At 41.1% G+C, this 12,908-nt stretch overlaps 1 protein-coding gene across 3 annotated transcripts in view; it reads right to left on the bottom strand.

Moving 5' to 3' along the window:
- Positions 1 to 12,908, bottom strand: part of KCNIP1 (potassium voltage-gated channel interacting protein 1) — a 575,203-nt gene that overhangs the window by 482,367 nt on the left and 79,928 nt on the right. The gene's annotated exons all lie outside the window — the stretch shown is intronic.

Below are 12,908 nucleotides of genomic sequence, written 5' to 3'. Positions count from 1 at the left end.
CTTAAATGCTCTGACATAGCTATTAAAAAAAGAAGATTGACTACAAAACTTGAAACATTGCTTCTTTTCTGTCAAATACAGTGGTATCTCGGGTTAAGAACTTAATTTGTTCTGGAGGTCTATTCTTAACCTGAAACTGTTCTTAACCTGAGGTACCACTTTAGCTAATGGGGCCTCCCACTGCTGCTGCGCCGCCGGAGCACAATTTCTGTTCTCATCCTGAAGCAAAGTTCTTAACCCGAGGTACTATTTCTGGGTTAGCGGAGTCTGTAACCTGAAGCGTCTGTAACCCAAGGTACCACTGTACCTATCTTGAATCTTCACATGACCAGGTCTAAATTGACATTAATACATACAAACAAAGAAGCAATTGAAATAAATATCACACCCACATTGCAATGAAGTCCCACTGAGGTGATATCCTGCATCTATACCATAGGAACACACACACATATATGTAGGAACCAAGCCAGGCTCTAACTCCAACTAGCTCAGTATTGTCCTCACCAACCAACAGTGACTTTCCTGGATATCAGACAGGCATCTTTCCCAGCCTTATCTGCAGATGACACGGATGAACCACGGACCTTCTACATGCAAAGCAAACATTCTGCTGCTGACCCAAGACCTTATCACTCCAGAATAGGGATCAAATAATTGAATGTCCCTCCATATTACATAATCATTGTATTCTGAGCTCCTAAAAAAAATCCAAACTGGGTGCAAAATAAACAAAATGTTCTCTGCAGACTGACAAGCTCAATCAACAGGTGAATGAGGAGAGAAAAAGTAAGTAATGGGGTATGGAAAAGAGTAGGGAGGAAGAGAAACACAAAACTAAAACCTCTAAGCTAGCTGGAGAAGATCATGGAAAATAGAAGTGTATCAAGATATTTCTTTAATGGGAGAAATGGGAAGTTGGCCAACCAAGTCTGTGATAACTACTTTTCTACATGCAGGGTTTATTTTTATGTGGAGGAACAGTCAGTGATGCAAGTTGTACCTGTATCTGAAGCAATATTGCCCAGAAACAGGCATAAGAGAATTTAAGCCATCATCAGGCATCTTAAAAGACAATCACTTTCTAGATCATTGATCAGGAACCTGTTGCCTTTCAGAGGTTGTTGGAGTCCAAATTCCATCAGCCCCAGCCAGCATTCCCAATAGTCAGGGATGATGAGTACTGTAATCCAGAAACGTATTGATTGCCACAGGTTCCCTATCCTGGTTTTAGACCAAAAATGTGGTGTCACTTTTCACACAGAACTAGAAAAAAGCTAAATATAATCATTGTTTTTAACATATACCACTAAGAGGTCATAAAAAAATACCTTAGTCTTAAAATAAGAAGCAGCCTTATTTACCCTTCACATGCCCTCCCAGATGGAGTCAAAGTCATTATATCCATGACCAGAGCTTAAGAGTACTGGGGCATGCAACTGCTCGATTTTCAGTCTGAAATTGGCTCTGACACACTTCTGATTATGTTGTACAGACTTGGTTCCTTAGGCAATTTTCGAAACCATTTATTTTTATTTATACAGCTGTACTATGCAATACAATAGACTAGAAAATCAAGGAAAATGTAGGGCAGGATGATGGGGTTGGAGAGTGGAATTGCTGAGAATTTTCTAAAGATCTTCCCCCTCCACAAAGGCAGACAAGTTGGCAAGCATGTTTGTCAAAAGGCAAGAACCAATAATTTCTTTGACATTTTCTGGCAGGATACAGATTGGTTAGAAATTTTTTTAAGCCTTAATTCCACTTTACTGATCAGTACTGTGCCTGCGCATAGATGTGTGAATATATATATTAAAGTTAAATTAAGAGATAATCTTGCTGTTATTTTCACTGCAGACAATGTGGCAAATGTCTTAGCCCTAGCCCAAATAGTGTGATCCAGGCCCATCAGGTGATGAATTTCCCCACTGGTGTGCATTGGGAAGTTCCAATGTACCATTCCCAATTTATGCAGTGAGTTCTCCCATTTAACAGTGTTGGGGATAGTGCATAGTTTTTATGTACCAGTATATTCTGTTCCGAAGGTCTGATGAGTGCATGAACTGTGGGCAGAGTGTATATTCATCTATTGTGCACACCACGAGCTTCTGGAAAAATCATGATGAGGGGGAAATCAACAAAGACTTTGGTAGCAACTTGAACAAATCTATAGCATTAGCTTTCTTGGGCTAATGTCTGTGGCGCTTTGGGTAAAACCTCAGCACCTAGGGCTTGCCGATCGCATGGTCGGCGGTTCGAATCCCCGCGGCGGGGTGAGTGCCCGTCTTTCAGTCCCAGCTCCTGCCCACCTAGCAGTTCGAAAGCATCCCTAAGTGCAAGTAGATAAATAGGTACCGCTTTATAGTGGGAAGGTAAACGGCATTTCCGTGTGCTGCGCTAGTGCTGGCTCGCCAGAGCAGCTTCGTCACGCTGGCCATGTGACCCGGAAGTGTCTCCGGACAGCGCTGGCCCCTGGCCTCTTAAGTGAGATGGGCGCACAACCCTAGAGTTGGACACGACTGGCCCGTACGGGCAGGGGTACCTTTACCTTTACCTTTATATGTACCTCCCAGAGCTAATACAAAAAGTGGTGGCAGTGGGGAGGCATTCCCTTTGGGGTTTCATGTTTCAGAATGTCTTTTAGTTACTTCTGTTAGAAAATGCCAATTTAAATTCCAGTTTTTTGTTTGTTTTTCAAAAACTGAAATGGAAATAAATTCATGGTTTCTGGGCATCCAAGTTGAAATGGAAATAAATTCAGGGTTTCTGGGCATCCAGGCTGAAATAAATGCATGCTTCAACATCTACAGTGCTGGAAAATTGCTTCATGCTTAAAAAGATTTGGGAAAGTTAAACATGAACAAAGGTGCTCAGCAGCCTTCCATGGCAACAGGAGGAGGAGCAATGGAGACTCTTAATTTTTAGAGTCAACGTAGCACCATTCAAGACCAGGAACTGGTAACTTTCACACTAAGAGTTAATCTGACCATGGAAGGCAGGCTTTACAAGCATCTAAAATAATCCACATGAATTATTTAGTTTTACTGGCTGAAATGTCATGTTCTGAAGTCAGACAAAATCACAGCACATGCCCTTTTGGCAACAGATTTCATTTCTACCCCACAGTCCCTGCCAGAGAGATAGTCCTCTGGCTTAACACATCTGAATGAGAGATATTGAAAGATCTCAGACCTACACAAGTTGACATCAAACCACCATAAGCTCACAAAGTTCTTTTGGTCCCTGAGCCTAGAGCACCCGGGCTTCTTTTATTTTGTAGTTAAGGGTGAACACTTTCAAGGCTATACATGATGCTATACTAGGCACTAGGGTACTTCAGTTCCATGATGAGACAGCATCACTTGTAGGTCCTGCTATATGATTTATATAATCAAATGCAAAAGGGGGGGGTGCAATATCCAGCACATACGTAAAACAACAACCAACCTATGTGTACATTTTAGAAACCGCAAATTTTGACCAAAAAATGTGTGAAGCAACCTGCCACTAAACACTAAACCACAGCCTGTCTGACTTACCAATAATTGCTAAAGAAATGCCAAGAGAGTCGGCACTGTTAGCAAAAAGAGAAAACTTAGGGATGTACATGCTGGTCACATTAACATTACATGGCTGCAACCTAGGGGACAGTGCCAGCATCACTTAGCTTCAGCAAATGAAGGTCTTCTAAGAGTTCCATCCTCAAAGCATCATTTTGATCAGAACAACTGATGAATGAAGAAGTTGAAATGTTTTGCTACAGGAATCTAACATTTATGTTTCGTTAGTCAGTGTAATAAATATTACATTAGCTACATCACACCAGGATCTAAAACAAACTTGTGTTGTTTGGTGCTTGTACAGGGGTACCTCGGTTTAAGAACAGTCCTGTTTACGAACAATTTGATTTACGAACTCCGCAAAACCAGAAGTAGTGTCCCGGTTTGAGAACTTTACCTCCTTCTAAGAACAGAATCCGAACAGTGGAAGGACACCAGCGGTGGGAGGCCTCATTAGGGAAAATGCGCCTTGGTTCCAGTTACGACCTTCAGTAGGTGCTTTGACTTATGAACTTTCCTCTCGATACAAACAGAGGCCTTGTCAGCAGCCCAGAGCTCACCCCGCCGGCTGCAGAGCACTTGTTTTTGTGACTGTGTGGCACCCAGTTCAACTACTGGTTGATTGTGTGACTGCATAAATGGATAAAAGCCCCCCCCCCATCCAAACAATGACTACTGTATCATCAGTGCACGTAAGAGGGAAAAAAATACAGTGGTACCTCGGGTTAAGTACTTAATTCATTCCGGAGGTCTGTTCTTAACCTGAAACACCACTTTAGCTAATGGGGCCTCCTGCTGCCGCCACAGCACAATTTCTGTTCTCATCCTGAAGCAAAGTTCTTAACCCGAGGTACTATTTCTGGGTTAGAGGAGTCTGTAACCTGAAGCGTATGTAACCTGAAGCGTATGTAACCCGAGGTACCACTGTACTGTAAATGTTAATTTTTTTCATCTACAATACTGTCTTATTTATTTTATAGTACAGTACATTGATTGTTGCCTTCATTTTATGGATCTATGGTCTCATTAGACCATAAAATCTGTGTTAAATTGCTGTTTTAGGGGGTGTTTTTCATCGTCTAGAACGGATCAATTCACTTTTCCATTACTTTCTATGGAAAAGTGCGCCTCTACTTATGTATGTTTCTAGTTATGACCGGACCTCCGGAATGGATTACGGTTGTAAATAGAGGTTCCACAGTACTATCTGTCCTTAATTAAGGGTGGTATATTAATTCTTTAAATAAATAATAATAATTTAGTACCTTTATGTAACTTGCTCTTTATGTTGCTCACAACATTTGTTCCCAAGTAAAGAAAGGTATTATTTTTATCTTTTTTAATGGAAAGACAAATCTCATTTGTGCAAACTCCAGCAGAATACAGTCACAACATATCAACATAATACTGCATAAGCAATTCATTTAATGTGTGTTTTAAAACCAAAACTGAATCATTTCAGATTCCCATTGTCTTAGTTGGGGCTTAGATGCAAAATAAACAGAACACCTCTCAGCAGCAAAAATGCTAAGATGAAGCAGCAGAACTAAATCCAGGACTGGAAGCAGGCAAGCACACAAGGATGGAGTAGAGTGCATGATCAATGGAACTCAGTGCTGCCAATAGTTCAAACAAATTCAGGCTGGCACAAATGCGAGGCCAATTAAGGAAGCCAGAAAAGTGTTTGCATCATTGAAAAGAAGCAAGGCTCTTTTCAAAAGGAGGGAAAAAAATCAAGAACAGCATTAAAAGAAGTGTTGGACCTCACAGCTCCATGAAGCCTATTTGTAGCTCCGTTTCAAAGTGGTCAGTCATCTGAAATAAGGCCTGGGGGGGGGGGACAGGAGAAATTAAAGCTGAGTATATGCCAATATAGTTCAAATTGCCTGTATCAAATTGTCTTCTGCAGTTGCCATTTCTTCAGTCATCCAGTCAAAAACAAGGGGAAAAGCAGCCTAAAAAGCTATGTTTTAACAGTGATACATAGACACTGTTCATCACTGTAATACAAATGTAACAACAACAGCAAAGACCAACAGTGGGAAAAACCCAATCTTCTTCCAATTTTTCTGCTAACAACGTGGCAGCCTTCCTATAAGGATCCTAGTGTTTGTCATATGAGTTTATCCCTTTTCATAATAAGGACACCAGACAGTATAAGAGTGCACACCATAAATTTCAGCGCCTTGCAATTTAGTTACCCCCAGTACAAGCAGAAACTATAATTTGTGATCTGAGCAATCAAGAACAGCAGAACATAACTCCTTAACCAGGACAAGATAAAGAACTGCCCTCCTAAACTGCAACCACAATTACCTAGTTTTATTTTCCAGCATGCAGCAAACATCTGAGAATGATGGGAGCTGATCACATCAAAAACCAGCACAATGTAGTGGCTCAGGTTTCAGGAGACTTGAGTTTCAATCCCTACCTGTCAGAGTTGTTGTGATTATAAAGAGGAGATATAACCCTGAGCTTCTCACAGTGTGAATGTAATGTTGTGCAACTTAGTCCAGAGGAAACATCTTACACAGAATAATAATTATTCAGAGGCAACATCTTATTCAGAATAATCCAAGTGCAAAGCTACGTTAATGATAAACGCTGACTATAAAGTATCAACTTTTGAAATGCAATTTTATAACACATCACTCTTTGCAGGATTTCAGCTATTTTGGGCAATATGTATTAGCACCTCGGCAATGCTTAGCTGCATCGGTCTTTTCACCACTCTTCTGAAAAGCTACTGTACCGTGCCTCCCACTTAGAGAGTTACCATTAATCATTCTTACTTTAAATCTCGTAACTACTTAAGTTATCAGCAGTTGATGTAGTCCATCCTCTTTCCTTGGAAAGGAAAATATTAGAAAACTGGCAACGCAACAAAATTAGAAGCTTACTGAAAAATGAGAGTAAGGGTAGATTTGTAATTCTATGTGAATTTAAACTTCCCAAGTGGAAACACTCCATGAATATTCATTTCAAGGAGAACACGGACTTACAATCCTGATGTGTTTTCTGCCTGTATCCATTTAAAAAATCTGGAACTGTGCTAACAGCTGTAGACCGACATTTAATGTGGCTGTATCAACCACACCTGGCTCTTCCACAGTAAAATATCTAATATAAACCAGTCCATTCAGGAAACAGCCCATACCATACTACCATTGCCATTCTCCATGACATAAGAGACAGGTGAAAAGAGATAAACACAAGATGAATATTTTTTTAAAAATAATAATTTTTATTAACAGGCCAATCACATCACATTATCCAAATCACATTGGTTCCAAATTATATAGCCAAATTTTAAATTTTGTTGGGGGTACCCATACATCAAGCTCCGCACGAGTCCAAAACTCCGAACGAGTCCAAACATCACTTATATTACTGCTTTAATTAGACAGTTCTATCCAGTTCAATCCAGATAGTCCTTTATTACTTTCTTTCTCTTCTTGATGTTATCGTATATTCCTTTCTTTGCGATCTCTGATAATTTTCACAAGCAGATTGAAAACAGGCATCCTCTGTGTGGGTTTTGTACTCTTCAAAGATCATATCGCTCAGGGACAGCCTCTGTTCGACGCTTCCATAAAAAATAATAATCTTCGGTCTGTCCTTTACTTTTCTCAGGCTTGCCAAATAAATCAAATTAATCAGGAGGCTCTGTCAGGTCAAGCTTGCGTTCCAACATTCCTTCTCTTTCGAACGATCCTGATTCTCCTCCCCCTGTCCTTCTTTCTCCGGCAAGCCTGTCTTGGCGAGACGCCATTTTTTAACTGCGTCATAAAATTTTTCCTCTTTCTCACCGTTCACCAATCCTCTCTCCTGTTATAATCCATCCCACACAGTTCTTGAATTCCTGCTTGTGATTAATAAAAACGCAACGATCTTATTTCTATCTGGGGTGAAGGGTTATTAATATTAGATCGTGCAAAGAAAAAAAAAGTTTTTTCCTCCACCCCCCTTTCATTCCAAACATACAGTCTCCTAGTGGTGATTCATCAGAAGATTTACTTATCCATCCATCACTCCCGGTCACAGAGATCCATTAATCAGCAGTCTTATCTCTCGAACATTACTTGATGTATGTGCTTCAGCTTCATTCCAATCATATGTTTCCAATTATAATTCCGAGCTGCAGCTAACCAGCACGCGCTAATTGGAATTGGCGTCAGGAAGATCTGACTTCACCAAGGGCTCGTGCCAAGTGTTCGGCACCCCCATCTCTCGGATCAGGGGGTGCACTGTGAACACCTGCTGGCAAGGCAGCGCCCCCCGTCTCCTGGGCGGGTAGGAAGACTGCATACTTCCCATAGCAGCCCCTTAATTACCTCGTATGGGTCAGAGAGATGTTATTGTCGGCCATCTTCCAACACGCCACCTGGTGGCCCCCCAACACAAGATGAATATTGATAGGGTAAGAGAAGAAGCCTGCAGCCAAGGATGGAGCTGTATCACATTCTTTACAACAGGGATAAGAAACCAACAGGCCTTCAGATGCTCTAGGCCAGGCACGTCCAACTCCCTAGAGACAGTGATCTACCCATTGTAATGGGGGCGGAAGGCCAAGGTTGTTGAGCTCTTTGTAGGGGAGGTTAAAGTTGCTGAGCTTTTTTAAGGGAAGGATTCAAAGCTGTTGAGCTTTGGGAGGGGCAAGTTGTTTAGCTTTTTTGGGAGGGGAGGCTTCAGTTGTGGAGCTTTTTTTTACAGGAGGCAAAAGTTCCAGAGCTTCTTTTGTGGGGGGAGGGGGGACAATAAACGCTCAATAGCAACAGCACTATTAACTATTAATAGCACTATTACACTATTAACAAATGTACTCAGCAAAATATACGAAAGCTTAGTAGCGCTAACGACCGCCCAATGCATGTAACAAACGGGCAGAGCAAGGGCGGCAGGGGGAGGAGACTTTCAAAACAATGCTTTCTGCTACCGGAGATTGGAAGTGAGCCGCAATCGACCACGACTGACCACGATCACTCGGGAATCAACCAGTCAACCTGTTGGACATCGCTGTTCTAGGCCTACAATTTCCACCATTCCTGTACATTGGTACTGCCAGCTGGGGCTGCTGGTAGTTGTGAGTCCACCCAGAGGGTTATTCTCTTTCCGTGGACAAATATCTTCTTTATTTAAAAGGTTATATTCACAGCACCTCCACTTCAAGGAAATCAGGTGGCAAGCTTCTAAAAGAATTTTGCCCAAGAGACCGACTATCATCAGAATTAACACTGCATAAGGCAGCTCATAAAACATGCTGAAAGCCATTTAGTCTGAGGAAAGAACTGCATGGCAGGATCTTTTTTTGTCCTCATGGCATGGGCATTGCACTTGGATGTTGGATGTTGACTAGGAGATTGAAGTGACAGAGAGAAAACAGTGCTTCCAGAGATGAACTGCTGTTTATATCAACTGTAACTTGAATACCATATGCTTGAACTTGCTTTCTCCTCATGTGTCATGATTAAATTTTGACCATCTTCTTGCTGATTTTTGGAAGCTGCTCTGAGAGTCTTTTTAGCTATGGGGGGAATATTAATCCAATAAATAAATACACTTTATTACAATTGCAATACAGAAATGCTAAAAGCTCCCTGAATGCAGTTGATCATACCTACCTGTTTGTCAAACAGTATTGCCTTTCATAGAAGGAGGAGTTTCAGATTATGCCAATAAAGTGCCAAATTCTACATTGGATCACTGTCCTGACTGAGATAAAGCAAAAATATGCTTCCACTATCACTGATTCCTGCTGATGTTCTCATCACATCGGCAGTTACTTCCTTTGGCTTACTAGGAAAACACAGCAGCAGTTACATACTTGCATAGACTGGATATTTTATAGGATATTTTATAGGAATACATTGGCCATACAGATTACATATCACAGTTCCTCTGTTATACTTAGTAGAGATCAATCATATTTGTTACACAAGTACAAAGAACATCCCTTATCACCACAAGCATGAAGGCAGCAAACATTATAAAATTAATCCAGACATTATATGCTGTTAATTATATTATTACGTTTGTAAATATTACACAGCTCATCTGTTCGCCGGGTGGGAGGGGGAGGGGGAGAGTAGATGAAAAGACTGGGAGGGCTTTATTTCACCGGAGCAGATAATTAGGCAATTAAATGAAAAGTAGGCAAAAATTACCAGCTGCCAGAAACTTAGAATGCATAATAGAAACTAAACATACACACAAAAAATCCCATGCATTGATCCTGAAGTGGTAGCTTTAACAAGGACTTTCAGGAGCAAAGAAAGAGTGCTGGTTACTTAAGCTACAGCAACTTCTCCAACTTTGAGAAAGAAGATCCCAGATGAGTCATCAACTAAATAGCTCTCTGCTCTTATTACATTATACAAACAATCTCTTTTGAATTATCAACCTTGGGTACTTTTATTGACCTTTTTGAGCAATACTAAATAAATAATGGCCAGAATATCCTAAACCTTGGCCCAGGTACAGGTACATATTTCAATTACTGGTTATGCATTTATGGGGAGTGGGCTCTACACACATCTGCTGCGGGCTTCCAAGAGGTGGTGGCTCATGCACAGGCCTGTTGCATCTGCATATAGGGCACTGATGAGTTACAAATTCCAGAAACCCTTCCTAATGCAAAGAATGCATATTTCTCCCCCACTTTTATGAGCCACAATGCAGAAGTCAGAAACAGGACTACCTATTTTCCATAGTAGTATTGGTTCAAGGAAGAGATCCTTGGAAGGATTATTCACTTCTAGACTGATGGGTGTCCTCCACTTGCAACCAAAGCCCTGAGCACCCCCTCCTTATCACTGCTGTTATTGCTGCTGCTTGTTCACTTTTCCTGAAGCAAGTTTGGCCTCGCTCTCCTCACTTGATTATGGCAGTGAACAGACAGCTGGGAGGAGAGGCAGAGCAGCCAAGTAGCTTTTGGAGTTCCCTTCAGCACATACCTGAAAATACTGATCCCTGACAGTAGATGACATTTCCCTTCCAGCTGCAGCGCTTTACACCACATCAAATGCCACTTCCCAGAGAGTCTGCAGTAGGAATTGGGGCTCCAACGAGCATTGGTGTACAGCATGCACACCAACACATGCAGTCATGGACTGCAAGTAATCTGAATAAGAACAGCAGTCCATTTACTTGGGCTCTAGGATTTGCAGCTCTTAACCTCAACTTTTACAAGCCATAGCATTAAAACCAGCAATGGATCTCATAGAATGTTGACTGAAAGTATGGTATATCATACTGTGGTTTGAGTGATTTTTACTATTTTTGTACAATTTGTGCTTGAAAGAGACAATGTGGAAAAACATGTCTGTACCACTGGGGTGAAGGGGGTAGATGGGTGGGGATGGTACAGATCTCTTTGGATCTTCATTATATCCAGGAGCAATCAGTTTAGTGTAAATAAACAGAATATCCTAAGTGTCTGAAGAAGAAACATTTTCTGGAACATACAGTTCTCGTCACACCAGGTAATCACAGTTAGTTAATTGTAATGCCATCTTTTACCCAGGGCTGCTTTTCTCTTCAAGATGTTTAATCCATTAAATAAGTGTTTATTTGACTTTTTAGTTTCCTAACTTATTATATGAGAATATTCGATTTTAATTACATCAGATACTTGGGAGACATTTTAAAATCAACTTGTTCCTACTGTTTATGCCTTCCTAAGTCTGCATCTTCCAGTCTGAAAGTCATGCTGCAAAAGAAAAGACATGATTAAAGTTTCAAAAGTTTGATTCCTTGGAGACCACAAAAATCTAATGTTTGCAGCTTTGAAGTTGGATGTTGCCAGAAAACAGAAATGACTAAGTCAGAGCACACATCATCATTTCAAACAAGAGATGAGCAAAGGGACCATGATTCCAGTGTTATAAAGCAACATACATTTTCTAGTCATTTGTACTGGTTAGAGGGTTTCACACTCATGCATGACCAATGTGAAGCATAATCTATAAATTCATTACAAGAACTCATGTGCAGAAGCCCAGCAGGTTTGGGGCTTCAACAGGGGTGTTTAATTCAGAAACAAGACCATTGTTATACCCTTTATTTGTGCTGGTGTAGTAGTCATTTCCTCTTACCAGATCAGATATCTGTGGGAACTGTGGTTCTCTGTCTCAGTGTGTGTACAGGCATCGATCTCTCCCTCTGTCTCTCCCTCTCTCTGTATACACACTTAATCATCTCTCTCACACACACAACTCACACCTGAGGCGATTGACAAAATGATACTCTCGCTCCCCATCAGGGAAGAAGGGGTGAGTGAAGATCTATTATCAGAAACAAGGAGGGAATAAAGGACTACATTGGGATTTGCTGCTCCTTTGGATCCTGCCACCTTAGGCAGTTGCTTTACCTTGCCTCATTTGGGGGTGGGAGGTGGGGCTGCACACACACACAACTATTACCAATATTGTTTTCAGGGGAACCATAATCATTAGATAGCACAAACTCCATTGTACTCTCAATACACCAATATCCCCAAATCACTCTGAAGTAGTTCTGCATCCTCCACATCCCTTTATATACTTCTAAGATATTAGAATTGTAGTTATCAGTACATTTACGAGGCAGCACACATCATTTAACTCATGGGAACTTCTCAGTAAATATCTTAGGCTCAGGCTACACACACACACACACACACACACACACAAACACACACACAGTCTGCTTGACTTTATTGCATAATCCATATACATAATCACATACTGTATAATAAATTGACCTTTGCACTCCATTGCCAACTATGCTTCTCCTTCACCTTTTTTCCTCAGGGATACTAAATTTATCCTAATTTTGTTAGTATTGAATGACAAATTTCCTCATTTTTTTAAAGATATCAAAGGTGAGCACGGAGGTTGCTGGTCTAATGATCAATCTGCAAAAATTGCATTAAATCAATTGTTTGGAACCATAATGCAGCGAGGATTCTTGGGTCTTCTTGCCCAAGCCATCACCTGGCACTTTGAAAGACCCATATCTCTTCAAGGAGTCCGCTGAGAATTCCTGAACCTACCCTCTCTAAGCACCCCAACAGTGATATCTGTAAGAAGATGAAGCAGCATCCTGCCTGTACCTTCTGTTCTCCCTCAGGGCAGTTGTGCTTAGAGAGGAGGGCCATCATAAAGTTTGCAGTGGTAAGGAAAAGGGGGCCCAGTGAGAGTGTCTTGTCCAAGTGTCTCCCGAAACCTTTCCCCTAGGTGGCTGGCACACCTGACATTCAGAAAGAGACCAGCTTCACTGAAGGACAAAAAAAGGGGGGCGGGGAGAAATCACCAAGTTCAAAGTTTTAAGAATACACACAACTTCTTTCCACCATAGAAGTAGGAATTA

This window comes from Podarcis cretensis, assembly GCF_951804945.1.
Source record: "Podarcis cretensis genome assembly, chromosome: 2".
In the NCBI taxonomy this organism is placed as follows: Eukaryota; Metazoa; Chordata; class Lepidosauria; order Squamata; family Lacertidae; genus Podarcis; species Podarcis cretensis.
This window is presented reverse-complemented; position numbering and strand designations above follow the sequence as displayed.